We start from the raw sequence: 15,781 nt of genomic DNA on the forward strand, positions 1-15,781 counted from the left end.
AGTTAGTTATTATTTCTTCAAAATAATATCAATAGTCTTTCCAAAATGAAAAGTAAGCATTAATTATATATTTAAGGCTTAAGGCAAACAAGAAACCATGTAGCTTGGTTTCCTACCAGTGTCTTGTGTGGATAGAATATGAGGTACTTACAGGCAAATATTTTTCTTATGCATCTCATTACTCTTAGAGCTTAACACACTGCCTGGCCTATATTAGACACATATATATTTGTTGAGTATGTGAATAAATGAATAAATAGAAGTATTATACCCTAAATATGTTTATTTTAGATATTAAGGATACCAAGCTGGTCGATTACTTATTAGCAAGGGATTTAGGCAGAGTATGAAAGATCTCCATTTCAGAAATAGAAAGAGAAGTTGTGTTTGGTACCCTGTATCATGGGTACTTGTGAAATATATTTAAAGAGAATAGTAAATATAAGCATGATACTATTCTAAAATAACATGGATTTAGAAAGCAAGTTTTCAAAAAGGTGGCCCTCTGGTAGAATTTGTCATTTCACCTAATTTTAGAGCATCAATTGCAAGCCCAAAAACTAAATAACTTGGTTAAATTCTTCATAAGAAAATCTTGTATTAAAAGAATGACTTTTAAAAAACATTATGGTGTGTGTAGTTCATGTGTTACTTTCATTACTTTTTCTTTTAATCTACTGTATAACTTTTATAATACATATACTTAAATTCTAAGGACTGAGTTCCTGAAGGAGAAATCAAATTCATATTTTATGTCTCAAAGAATCAAATTGCTTGGATTTCAAGGGCATGTGAAGTACATATTTACATTTAAAAGGAGACTCACTGTGCTCTTACCTGCTTGCTTCCAGACTAACCAGGAACCATTTTATTACAAAAACAATTTTACTGAGTATAACTCTAAGACATCCACTAACCTATCATCTTACTATTCAGAGTCACTTTAATATTTTTCTGAAGTAAAAATTATATTTAAGAATATAAATATATTAATTTTATAAAAATTGGTGTATTATATGTACAGGTTTATATCTAATCATTATAAGAATTTCATCTTCATATAAATAATCTTTGAAACTAAGAATTTTAAATTTATAAAAATTGGTGTATTACATGTACAGGTTTATATCTAATCATTATAAGAATTTCATCTTCATATAAATAATCTTTGAAACTAAGAATTTAGTGACTGTGTAAGATCTCAAAGAACTTCAATATGAACAACGAAGCAAAACCTCATGATTCATCCATTCTACTTTGTATGGAAGAAATCACTGAAATTCCTGATAGAAAGTGTGCTTCTAAGCTTTCTTTTCCTTCCTCTAATTCTTAAATGCTTCAGTATTGCTGGTACAAATGTTTTCGTGACATTGATAAGTAGTCCTGCGTGAGACAAGACAAAGTATTTTGCTTTGCTCTTGGAAAGGAAAGGGAAGATCAGAAGTTAAGAAGAGGCCAGTGAAATGGCAGAATGAAGTGCTGTGTGGATTTCTGTCTCTTTATTCATTCTTTCAACTAGCTCTGATGATTAAGATCACCAGCAGAGTTCTTGAAACTCAGAAATGTTTAGGGTTGAGTGTACTTTTTGTGAAAATTAGTGGTAATGCTTGACTCCAAGCACTCTGTTAGATTGACATGGAGTAAAAACAGTGAGAGTAGATCCATGGGCTGGAGACAAAAGGCTATGAAAAGGCAAACTTTTGGGAATTAAAATATATGATGGGAAATTGTTGGGCTACTACCAGCCATTGAAAAGTTAGGATCCATGTTTTTGGTCTCAGGAATTCTGTTTGGAATGTAAAGACAGTAATTCCCCGTTATTCACTGGAATATGTTCTAAGACTCTGAATGAATGCCTGAACCTGTGAATAATAACTAGCCTTAAATATACAATGGATTCTTTTCCTATACATGCATACCCATGATGATTTAATTTAAAAGTAGGCAAGAAAGAGATTAACAGCTATAAAATAATTATAGCAATATACTGTAATAAAATTATTACTATCTTTACTCTTGAACTTTAAAGCCATTGTTAAGTAAAAGAAGGATGACTTGCACACAGGCTCTGTGATACTGGTGTATCAGATGGTCTGACTAATGTGTGTGTAGTGTATATAGCATGGAAACTCTGGACAAAAGGGTGATTCATTCATATCCCAGGGAGTATGTAGCAGGATGAGGTGAAATTTTATCATGTTACTAAAAAAAAAAAAACACATAATTTAAAACTTATGAATTGTTTATTTGTGGAATTTCCTATTTAGTATTTTCAGATCATGGTTGACCACCAGTAACTGAAACCAAGGAAAGTGAAGCCGTAATTAAGGAGGACTACTATATTTATCTTAGATTTTCTCCTCTACTTTCCCAAGGTGGGAAGGCTAATTGTCATCCACATCCTTCTCATGGTCATATGTCTTAGACCTGAGATCTTTGATCTTTATTTCTCAATTACTTTCTGAGCCCTTTTCTTCTTCCACAAGCATTCTCAAAGCTTGGGAAAGCCTTCCCGAGGGTATTTCCTATGGTACTTATCTGGCCAGAGGCTTCAGCCTCTCTGGGTTCTGTCTGTAATTGGATCATGATTACATTGCTTACTCTGTTTCCTTCCTGGCCTCATAGCATGACAACCTATTCACTTCAACAAATGAAAAGCAAACAACAATGTTTTCCAGACTTGGTGTCTATATTTTAATTTTGATTCAAATTTGTCATTTGTTTCTACCATGTCCTCTAAATGTATCATAATATTCAAGGTAGAGAATTGCTTTTAGTTTATAACATGTTGGGTGGAGAGGGAAAGAAAATTAATGAATCTACAAAGTGTCACTAGGTTAATTGGTCCCACAGTTAGTGTGGATTCTCAGCTTCAATTTTATATTTTTTCAAGGAAAACAATCATTTAAGAGTTCATTTTTTAGTAATTACAGTGAAGAATTAGAGTATTATGGAGGGTCTTTTACATAATTGCTATCTAAATACCATGTAAGAATAAGTCATTTTGCAAAATGGTTGCATGTTAATTTAACCTTCCTGAGAGATGTTTCTCAATAAAATCCATATTGCAAGAAACAGTTATGTACAGTGTGGTTTGTAGGTTCCAGTCAATTGTGCAGACTCAGGTTACTCCATATCACTTTCAGTAACCGTGCTCTGTCTCTTCCAACAACTGTAAACAACGGATTTCTCCATTTACAGTTTTAAGGAGACTTAGAGTTACTTGGAAAGTAGCTGCATAAAGATTATTTCTGACTTCTAGAAAAGAAGAAAAACATTAAAAAAAACTTTCTTCAATCCATATTCAGGTCTAGCTATTTTCTTTGGATATTTCTATTTATTTATCAGAATGCTTATTTTTATTTTTGTCAGAATGAAAAGTTTTTATTGAATTGCTACTATAATCAAACACTGTGTAGAATATGGAAATAAATAAGACAAATTGGTTCCTTACAGAAAATTCCTAGGATTTATATTTATGTATATTTTCTTGATGTTTTGATGCTATGAACTCAGCATTTAACTTTTGTTGGTGGTGGTGGTACTGGGATTTGAGCTCAGGGTCTTGAGCTTATTAGGCAGGTACTATACCAATAGAGCCAACCCTTTTTGCTTTAGTTGTTTTTCAGACAGTGTCTTGCATTTTTCCTTGGGTTGGCCTGGACCATAATCTTCATATTCTTGCCTTCCCAGTACCTGAGATTACAGGTACCTACAATTGTGTCCAGCAATTTCTAAACAGTTTTGAGAAATAATAGCTCAGTCTATCCAGCAAATAGTTTAAACTCAATTTGTGCCTTGGATATTTATATCCACCTTGAGCCATCCAGCTCTTCTGACACCCTCAGATTTGAAATGGAAATGAACAGGTGGTCCAATGCCTCTCTGCTGAGATTGGGAGAGTAAAGGGAAACCAGAGGGCAGAGGCTTTTTCTTGCTCCCCAAGAACAAAAGGCAGAAAGATTGGCAGGGTTTAGGACAGCCAACATCAAGGTGGAATAGAGAGGTCCTTATCTCCCTTTCTTCTTTCCTTAATGGTGCCATTGGTTCTTTTTCTATTTTATCATTGTATTTGAGAGGAGAACTGGGAGGAAAACTGAGAGTGTAGTTGTCTTCATAAACATTATCACATTGAATCTAGTCTCTAACCTGGGCCAGAGGTTTGCAGGGAAGGAAACTGGCCACCATAAAGTGAAGAATCCTGACTTCTATATTTAATGTACATGGAACATATTGCTGGGGCAGAATGGTAATAAGAAAGGATTCTGTTATGAACCATCAGAGAGAAAGAGAGAGAGAGAGACAGAGAGAGAGAGAGAGAGAGAGAGAGAGAGAGAGAGAGAGAGAGAGAGAGAGATGGAAAACCGTGAGTCTTGTAGGGGGAAGGAGAGGAAGGAGACTTTCTCTTATCATTAGTCATACCTAAATTGCTTCCATGCATGTTTTATATGCATGCTGAGTTTACCCATGTTTATTATCTCCCTTTGCTAGACTATGAGCATCTTGAGTCACTGTCTTCCTCTTATCATCTAGCACATTCCGTAACTGTGGAAGAATAAACATTGAACTTAAGAACCACCCATGAATTTATTATCACAATGCAATTAGTATGTATGGAAGGAGCCATAGTAAAAGTGCAGGCATTAAGATTCCCAAATTGCTGCATAGGAAAAATTTGTAGCTATTGCTTTTTGAATTGTGTGGGCAGGAAATATGTCTAAATGGAGAGACAGTGGTGATGGTATACATGCTTTAGTCAAAATTTATTAACTTGAATTATAACTGAAAGATACAATAAACTGTCTTAGAGGTGGATTAGGTAGAGATGATGCCCATATGATGGGGAATTATTTATCTTTTAACATCAAATTAGAGTAAATTCCTAATTTACTCCTGCTACTTCTACTACCCATGCAATAGAGGAGAAAGAAATGGAATTATCTCTGGTTCACAGTGACTTGGATCTAAACTTTTATAAGTCTTCAAGAGTATTAAAGATAATGTCATTGGTAGAGAAAATATTCAGAACCACGGATTTTTGTCTCATATTTTTCCATCCTGGCAATTGTACACTGTTTTTTTTTCATCAGTTTTTTTACATGCACCTGATATTCCTCTTGTTAAAGTGTAAGAATTACAGGTAACAGGAAATGCTGGATCTGTTTTCCTATATATCACAGTACTTTTCAAATTAGAGGTATCCAATATAAACACAGTACAATGATCACAATCAGGATAAAGATACATTACTTTCCTCTAAATCTTTGAACCTCAGTCATGTTTTGCTAATTGTTCCAACAATGTGCCTTACAGAAAAAAATGCATGACATATAAGTATGTGCCTGATCTGACACCTGTTAACCTTATTTAACTATCTTCTTCCCAATTTTCAGTCTGTGAAAACTAAACACCTGACACATAATAAGTTGTAGTTTCTAACCAGGCTTTAGATAAATAGAGGGTGAATGTGGCATGTTTAACCAGACTTGCCCTTAAAAAATTAGCCCTGTTTATGTTTACAATGAACAAACAGAGTTGAGTCACCACTCATAAAAAGAATTTCAGTGATATAGTCCAAATAATCTTCAGTATCTTCTTTCCTCAGGAAGCTTCAGTTTTGAGGCTATGTGTCTGTCCATGACAGCTTCACGTGCTGACTGGAGAAAATTCATCCGTCTCAAGAATAGATTGCTCCAGCCAGCTATCAGGTGTCTGCATGCTGATTCTTCAGGGCGGCCAATGCCTGGAGAAGAAATAACAATGAGTGATGGCAGGCAGGCCCTGAGATCTGTCCTTCACCTTGTTCCTTCATTCTGTTACATTGTACAAAAGGCCTTGTGGCCCTGTCACTAGAAAACACTGAATAGCATTAAGCTACCTGACTGCGTGTAAATACAAGCTGTCTCAGAGTGAAGAGAGCTGACTGAAACATAATAGAGGGCTATCCAGTGTAAGAGGGGCCACGCATGGCAGTGAGGTGAAATGTGGCTGGAACATGGGGCAGGGTAGCAGTTCATGGAAATCTCTCTGACTTAGAAGATTGGAGGTGACAAAACAGAGGACAATTTACCTCTCCCTTCTAGTGCCACATACTAGCAAAGTCATCTGGCCAGACAGAGTCAAGCCTGATTTTGAAATCCATCTTGCTAAAAGATTAAAAAAACTTTAATGAAAATATGTTTTTCTTTTCATTGGATTACATGCACAAAACTACCCTTATTTTGTTTTAAGTGTCTCTGTATGTCAGCAGCTTTACTTGATGCTGGGCATCCAGGCATGAAATATAGTCAAGGATTCAAAGAGCTTGTTGTCCATCTGCCGAGGAGACCAGGCTAGAATGCATGCAGCAATAGAAGAACTAGAAAGGCTCAGGTCCCCTGGAGACAGAGCGTTTCTTGTTTTTACTCTTCAGAATAAATTTTCTCTGGTTTTCATAGCCTTTATTAATTTATTAAGCTTAAGGAGTAACTTCACGCCCATTTTTACTCTTAGAACCTAGCATTTTCTCAATTTGGGTGAGGCTATACTGACTTAAACACTTAGAAAAAACAATGCTCTCTTCCTAATGGATGCTCTTCTTACCTGTGTAGCAAGAATGCAGGATCTCTCACAGCTATTCTCCAGATAGTCATGAAAAGTGGCCTGGCTGAAGTGGGGATAGGACCAACACAGGCTTGGAACCTCTCTGACAAGCTCCAATTGAACCTGGTTCCAGAGGCCACTGAATGTGTGGCTATAGGGCTGTTGGGGTTGGAGAAACCTGAGGTGTGAAACCTCAGGAGAGGGGAGGAGAGGAATGGGCAGAGGAGGGTGTTTTCAAGAGGAAAATCAGGCACCATTATATTTTTATGCAAAGAAGAATTGGAGAATGAGCTCTGGAGTTGAACCTCCTGTGTTCAAACTTTGCTCTTTCAGTAACAGAGCCTTTGAGCAAATTACTTGGTCTCTCTGAACCTCAATTTCCTTATGTGCAAAATACGGCAGATAGAATGTTACATAGAATATTCCTAAGGTCCTTCGCCCAGTGTCTGTTTGTTAGATGATGATGATGACGAAGAATAGGATGATGGAGAAGAAAATGATGATAATAAGGAAAATGTCATTTGTGAGGAATTCACAAAAGGATGAGACAGATATGGCTGCTGGTCTCCAAAATGAATAAAGTAGACAGGCAAACCAGTGCAATAAAACAAGTGTTGCTGGGGAAGAAAACTTCCATGAGTTCTAAGAGCTCATAGGTAGATATCAAGCCCACACTTGGAAGATCAGAGAAGACTTCTTTGAGGAAGAATGATCTAAACAGAAATTTTAATTTTAGATAAGTAAGAGTAGTGAAAATGAAGAAGAGGGTAGGGTGGGAGGGGACAAAAGCACATAGGAGAAGGAATGGGGGTGGAGACCACAGTGATGTCAGGGAACTAGAAGACATTCTGGAAGGCTGCAGTAGGCAAGGGCAAGTTGGGGAGTGACAGAAAAGAGCCTGAAGAGTGTGTGAGCAAGAACTGTAGTTCCAGGCACAGACTTTGTACTATATTCTAGCAGGCCTGGGTATTCTTTTGATGTTCTTAGCAAATGAGAAATGATCAAATCAACATTTTGAAAGCTTCATGTGGTGGCAAGCTATATTCCTATATAGCTTCCTATGTGAAAAGCTGCTAGAACAGAATAAGACTGAGAGTTGAAGAAATTGTTGGAGAAATCCACAGGAGAGATGATGGTGGCTTGAACTAGGAAGTGGTATTCACTTTAGAAAAGGCTGACAAATATGACCTATATTTAGAAGGTAGAATGAGTAATACTTCACAATAGATTGTATATGTGGGAGAAAGAAGAGAGAGTTTAGGAGGAGACAAGTTTGGGTTGAGATTCTGATTTTGACATTATCTATGGCTTTATGTATCCATTAAAATGTTTTGGGCTATAAGTAGTAGGGAATCCCAGGTCAACTATTTAAATTAGTGGTTCTCAATAGCTGAGCAGCACTGGCATCAACTGGGAGAAAGTTAGCAATGCAAATTCTTAGGCTGTACTTTACAGGAACTGAATCAAAACCTATGGTGGTAGGGTTGGATCTCTGTTTTAGAAGCCTTTTACATGAGACTGAAGCATATTGAGTTTGAGAGCAATTGATTGGAGCCATCACTCAAAAGAAGAGCAGCCTGAGGAATGGGACTGTAGCTATGCTTCTTTACCATTTTTTCCAATTCTGTCTTCCATTGCCTCCTGCATTTGTTCTTGGGCAAGCTTCTGTATGAAAGCACAAGATGCCTGCAACAGTTTCAGTTGTCAACCCAAGCCCAACAATGTTCAGGGGCAACAAAGGGGCAGATTCTTTGTGTGTTTTTTATTAAAAGTGAGGAACCTTTCCCAGCAGCAACCCAACAGACTTCTGTTCATCTCATTGACCAAAATTGTATCACATGTTGGTACAAAGCCATTTCTAGACCTGAGGTCTAATATTGTTGCTTTAAAGTTCTTTCAACCAATGATGACACATCATGATTAACACTCAGGAACCTTATAGAGGAGGAAGGAAATCTGAATGAAATTGAGGTCGCAGAAGAAAAGGACAAAGGTAGATCTAGGTTAGGCATCCAACCTTATTTGCTACTGCTGATGCCTTAGTAGAGCAGGAGCAGAAATTGTGTAAATAATGATGAGTTCAAATTTAGATGTATATTTTATTGCATTTTGGACCCTGTCAGACATCCAAATGGAGATATTCAAAAGGAATCTGGATAGGTAGGTATGAAGCTCTGGAGAAAATTCCTAGCTGAAGACTGTTTAGAAATTGTGGAAATAGCAATTGTAACCAAGGGAGTGGATGAAATCACTCATGAGGAGTACATACAGTAAAAAGAGGAGAATCACTGAGAGATCTGTAATTAAGATAGCACTTTAGGAAAAGAATATGAGGTAGGTCTTAGGAAGAAGCTGAGAAACATGACCCAGAAAAGTAGAAGAAAAATGAGATGGTAAAATATTAAGGAAGCCAAAGCAAGAGTATTTTATAAGTCAAGAGTGGTCAACTAGTTCAGATGCTTACAGAAATTCCAATAAGATAAGAACTGAAAAGTGTGAGTTGTTGCTGTGGAATGACTGTATTTCAGTGATTAGATACTGAGGAATGGAGATTGCAAGACTGATAAACCTCCACTGTCATGAGACTGAATGGATGAGGTTTTAAAAATAAGAAATGGGACAGGAGGAAATTTCAAAATGATATTTAGAAGGAGAATAACCAGTGTAAAGAACCAAAGTTTTTTCAATTAGTTAGGAAGGTGTCATGGTTGCAAAATTATTTAAGTGAGTAGAGGGCAAGGTTGAAGCATTTTTTGCCTGGCAGAGGGCTGGAATAAAATGGAATTGGGAGAGTAGCACTCCATGACTAGAAAGGAGAGAGGAGAAGAGAGGAGAGGAATTCTCAAAAATTTAAGAATTCCATTGACAAAATAAATTTAAAATATATAAAACTAATAGCAGATAATAACATGTTCATTTGTGTAGAAATTTTTGTGATTGTAATTAGCAGTGTTAATCTACTACCCTAACAGATAATCAAATTGTTAGAAGGGTTATTAGCTTTTTAAAGCCATGTGGTACATTTTAGAAGACAATGGTAATCTCTAAATACAATCTAGGGGCTGTGATGACTTCTTAGGAAGGGCTTGGCTCTGTACACACTTCTAAATTGCCCACCATACTGATGCACAATGATTAACCAAGTGTCTTGTTAACCTGTGCCCCAAAAGTTACCAAATTAAAGTAGGCTTTTAACTACTGAATGATCCAAGTGAAAGAGCACTTAGTCATATCATTTTAAGACATACTTTATCTTTTACTTTAGAATTCTGTTTCTCCTAGAATCGTTTAATTTATCTCATCTACCTTACAGATTACTGTGGGGACAAATATGAAAAATATGATTTATAGAAACCTCATTTCAGTCAGAGAGAACTGAATTTAAAAGTAAAACTATTTGATAAATGACAGAAAAGGCAAGGGTAACAATACAATAATTAGCAAATCAACTTTGTCTTCACATTTAGTGTTTTTGGAGTTTGTTTTTGTCTTAGTATAATGTATCCCGAAATTTAGATGCTCCTGTGTTTTTCCATTATGAATTCATTCTTGGTGTAGCAGAGATTTGCTTTTTGTAATATCAGCAAATAAAAATGCACTCACAAAATATGTTTCTTTTTAGTTTCATTGTCTATCATCAATTATTCTTGATGAGAATTTAAGTACGAAGACAAGAAAGGGGCAGATTTAATGTTAACTATATATGTTTTATATGTTATGAGTTTAATATTCTTATGTAGCTTAATTCTAATAAGCAATTTTGAATTCATTTTAGTGAGTCAATATTACTCATTAGTTGTACCTCGAAATTTATTGTCTTAATTTAAAGAATTGTGATTTGTTCTTTTAGGTCTTGGAGCTAGAAGTTTTGAGTAGCATTTCTTTCAAGGAGTCATCAAAATTCACAAGTGATCATATTTAATTGTTCATCTTTGCAGAAGATCCTCCTGTGTCAATATCTGTGACCATGTTTCATAGCTAAAATTATTTGCTTTAATGTGTTTTGTTTTAATATATTTGGTAGTATATAAGATTTGTCAGAAAATTAGTGCTTATACCAGTGAACTGACTGTAATTTATTGGTTCAATTTGGTAAGGTTCATTTACTAATAATAGTAATAAATAGTGAAAGTGGCATCCAAATTTGTATCCCTCCAAAAAAATCCCAAAAGCAAAACAGCAACAGTAAAACCTGGCAAGATTGTCAGGATAGGGTTTTTCAGAACACTGGAAATTAGCCAAGCTTTATAACAACCAACCCAGGAGGTATTTATTCAAGAAAAACTACTGAATGTTGGTAAGAATTGCAAACTTTCTGGTGTTTTAGTTTAACCTAGTCTTAATTTACCCCCCCCTCCCCCGCCACCTCAGCAATCTGCCTCTCAGAACCAGAAGGAGCAGACCAGTGCTGGAGCCTTTTTAAAGCTTCATTCCCAAGAATTAACATTATTTAATTTGCCTGATGATTCCTTGGAAGACCCAACTGGAAAGCTTTGTCCTTATTTGACCCAACTCAAGCTTATCCAGAACTAAAAGCCTCTCCTTAGAGGCTTTTATTGAAAACATTTGCAGGCAGGTGTTTTTTTAGCATCATAATACCAGAGACAATGGCTAACAGTTGGGAAAAACAATAGACCACTATAAGAAAAAGCTGAAAATGAAAGTATCCATAGGGGCTTTGAAAGGCTCTGACGTATTCTTAGGATTCTAAAAGGTCATGAAATGTTTGGGGCTATATGCATAGTGAGGAAAGATCTGAGGAAGTATCCACATATGAAAATCAGTCAGTGTAATATACCACATTAAGAGAACAAAGAGCATAATTCTCTCAATAGAAAAAATCAAACAGAACAGACATTTGGCAAAATCCTTTGTCATTTTAGCATGAAACACTCATCAAGCTAGAAATTGCAGGGAAGTTCCTCAATCTAATTAACATCTATAGAAACCTTCAGCTAATATTGTAGTCAAGGTGAGAGACGATGCTTGACCTCTAAGACAAGGAACAAGAGAAAGACCACTGGCCCAAAATAATGTCAGGAGAAGTAGAATCTAGCACAGAATTTCTTCAGTGTGAGGATGTCTTCCTGTTGTATGTTTTATCAGATAAGCAGATAAGGACTGGGCATATTTCTGAAATGAGAATGCAGTGGGTCAAAATCCCCTCACTTTTAGTCCCTTTTGGAATTGTTTAAATGTTTATGCCATTAGGTGAAAATATTGGTCTCTGTCATTTTCACTCAGTCTTACTCAAGTCATTTCTTGAATTTACATCTTATTTTAAACTTTTTTTGAAGAAAACCATGACTAAATTTAGACAAAACCCACTATAATATCTTACTTTATGAATTAATTTGTAGAATGTACTTCAATCTTATTAGAATGGAGTTAATGCAAAATAAGTCAGTTTCTAAGAAGGTTATGAAGCTTAAAATAAGTATTTTCAGTATGTCCTATTTGGATGTGTTATTCCTTCCCAGTTTTACTGCAAGCTCTATTAAGATGACTTTAGTAATAAGTATAGATAATTGTATAGTACTGTTATAGAGAAAATAATTAAAGTACATCAATGAGATTGTAGTTGAAAGCACAAAATGAAGAAAGTTCATTTCTGTTACATATAAATTCTGAAATGCTGCTTCTGAAAATATCAGAGTCTAGATTCATCTAAAAATAGAGCACAGGTTCCTCCAGCTATGCAGCACTGCACCGTGTTATAAAGTTCACATATGTTCAGAATAATTAAAATAATTGAAAATTTTCAAATATTTGCATACTATTTATTTGGTATTACACTGCATACATGAACTTTGTTTTCCCAGTAAGGAAAAGAAACTCAAAGTCCAAACTAAGTAAAGAGTGACATACCTATTTTAGAAAAGCAAATATATGACTGCATTTGTTAAATTCCATAAGCAATAAGAACAGTTTTGCTTCAGTTTGCTTTAAGGCAGGGCAAAAAAGAAAGAAGGTGATAGATACTCAATAGTGGACCAGGCAGACATTTTTTTCTAAAAATCAAAGAAAACAATACAAAGAGGAAGTAGTGGGCCTAGAGGGAAGAGGTAGAGAGAGAAGAAAATGCAAGATACAGGAAGAGAAAAGAGAAAGAAGAGAGAAAAGAAACAAGGGGGAGTGACCGGAACAGAGGTAGAAAAGGATAAAGATTGGATGGGAAGGCAGAGAAACAGAAGGTATGATAGTTGGAGAGCATGTAGAATCTAAAAAAGTTGATCTTATAGAAATTGGCAATAGAACCATAGTTACCAAAGGCTGAAGAGTAGGGTTGTGAGGAAGATTGGCAAGAAGTTGATCAATGAGTACTAGGTTATGGTTAGACAGGAACAGGAAGTTCTGGTGTGCTATTGCACAGTAGGGTGACTATAAAGCAATAATACAATGTTCATTTCATAAAGATAGAAGAAAGGATTTCAAAAGTTTTGAAATGACAAATGTTTGAGGAGATACGTCTAACCTGACTTAAACATTATACAATGTATGTGTGTATTGAAGTGTTACATAGCACTCCAGTAATATGTACAATTTTTATGCGTTTATGTGTTGGTTAAAAAAATTTTAAAGACTAAATATATTTGTAAAGGAATAGTCAGACATGTATACGATTTCAATAGATCTCAAGTCAAATGCCATTTCACCAGAGACTTTTCCAGACCACTTAACTAAAGCTCTGCCTCCACCCAGTTATAATTATTTATCTTCAAAGCACTAATTGCCCAAAGTGATCTGATTTGTCTATTTACACATGTATTCCCTATCTAGTTTTTTCAAGTGAAGAACTTCTATTGTGGTCAGACCCATTACCTTGCTTTCTCCTTCACTTCCAATGCCTTAAAAATCAAATGTGTATTGAGCACATGCAATACGTTTAGTAAAGTTCCTAGCAAATACATGTTCAGTACACAAGTGATGACTGTAGAGTGCAAGAACATCTATGTATTTGCTGTTTTCATAAAATCAAGATGAAATCAGAATTTTGAACTCAAACTCCTGGAATTCCATATGTCAGTTCTGTCCACTTGTCCTCATACACCAAATAAAGAGACATGGTGAAGGGCAGAGAAAGAAGATTTACTATACAGCATGGAACATGCAATGGGAAGAGGCAAAGTAAGTCCCCAGCCCATCTTCAGCCATCTTCAGGGTATAGACATAGCTTTATCTTTAAATAGACAATGAATTAGAGGAGGAGACAAGAAGTTCCATTAAGAGTTCCTGTGGTGAATGGGTCCTAGTTGACCCTTATGTCAGTCCTTATTCTTCAAGACCATTCTGGAGAAGTTGTTGCTGTCCTCACTTGAGGGGAGCAATCTGTTTCCCAAGGCATGATTACTCTTGCTCCAGGATGAGCCCCATCATTATAGGTAATTGTTGTCATTTGGAGGGTTGGTTTGTCCTGCAAGGCCCTGTTGTTCCTTAGGGGTAGTTTTGGTTCCTTGTCAAAATGATGCTGTTAATCATTCCTGTTCTTTTTTTTTTATTATTCATATGTGCATACAAGGCTTGGTTCATTTCTCCCCCCTGCCCCCACCCCCTCCCTTACCACCCACTCCACCCCCTCCCACTCCCCCCCTCAATACCCAGCAGAAACTATTTTGCCCTTATCTCTAATTTTGTTGTAGAGAGAGTATAAGCAATAATAGGAAGGAACAAGGGGTTTTGCTGGTTGAGATAAGGATAGCTATACAGGGCATTGACTCACATTGATTTCCTGTGCGTGGGTGTTACCTTCTAGGTTAATTCTTTTTGATCTAACCTTTTCTCTAGTACCTGTTCCCCTTTTCCTATTGGCCTCAGTTGCTTTTCCTATTGGCCTCAGTTGCTTTAAGGTATCTGCTTTAGTTTCTCTGAGTTAAGGGCAACAAATGCTATCTAGTTTTTTAGGTGTCTTACCTATCCTCACCCCTCCCTTGTGTGCTCTCACTTTTATCATGTGCTCATAGTCCAATCCCCTTGTTGTGTTTGCCCTTGATCTAATGTCCACATATGAGGGAGAACATACGATTTTTGATTTTTTGAGCCAGGCTAACCTCACTCAGAATGATGTTCTCCAATTCCATCCATTTACCAGCGAATGATAACATTTCGTTCTTCTTCATGGCTGCATAAAATTCCATTGTGTATAGATACCACATTTTCTTAATCCATTCGTCAGTGGTGGGGCATCTTGGCTGTTTCCATAACTTGGCTATTGTGAATAGTGCCGCAATAAACATGGATGTGCAGGTGCCTCTGGAGTAACAGTCTTTTGGGTATATCCCCAAGAGTGGTATTGCTGGATCAAATGGTAGATCGATGTCCAGCTTTTTAAGTAGCCTCCAAATTTTTTTCCAGAGTGGTTGTACTAGTCTACATTCCCACCAACAGTGTAAGAGGGTTCATTCCTGTTCTTGATTGCAAGGTGGCTGTAGGAAAGAATGACATAGAGCAAAGGACAATGGGTACAAAATGGAGGCAGAGATGATAAGCTTTTCTCCTGTTTTTAGTTAATTCACGAGCCCAAGTCAGGAGTAAGTGCTTATCAGCAAAAGCAGTTTAAATACCTTTTACAAAGACAGTTCAGCTTCAATTGGGATAACACAAAAACAACCACACGTATAATAGCTGGACAATTTACCTTTTTATAGAGGCCTTTAAACTTCACTCCTTTAGAATTTCTTCTCTGGCTACCAGCTGCTCAGTGTTAAGGATCCTGTCACTAAGGCTCAAGGGAGTGTCCTCACTTCTGTCCCCAACAGCTACTTGTAGTAGACTTGATGCTATCTTTTACTATTTTACTGAATTCCAGCTGGTCTACAACTTTATAAATATAGCAAGTCATATGGAGGTGATTGATTTCCTAAGAGCTAATATATTTATAATAAGTAAAATTATAGTAACTATAAATTATATAAGGGAATAGGAAGTGAGTGGCAAAAGTAACTAGGGATCATTTTTTGGAAAAGCAATTACAGAAAGCTATTCATTACTGCTTCTTAGCAGAGGCGGCTTATTTCTTCTGCTCCTGGAAGCCCAGCCTTTGGCTTGTTACTCATTGCATGCTATTGTCCAGCCAATGAATGAGTTCACAGCAGTCTGGAAGTTGACAGCCTGCAGATTTCTTCATGTGATAAAGCAGGGACTTTATAAAATACAAAAATCATTTTTCTATAAACTATTTTATATGATATAATTAAAAGAT

The sequence above is a fragment of the Castor canadensis genome, chromosome 1 (genome assembly GCF_047511655.1).
Source record: "Castor canadensis chromosome 1, mCasCan1.hap1v2, whole genome shotgun sequence".
NCBI classification, from domain to species: Eukaryota; Metazoa; Chordata; class Mammalia; order Rodentia; family Castoridae; genus Castor; species Castor canadensis.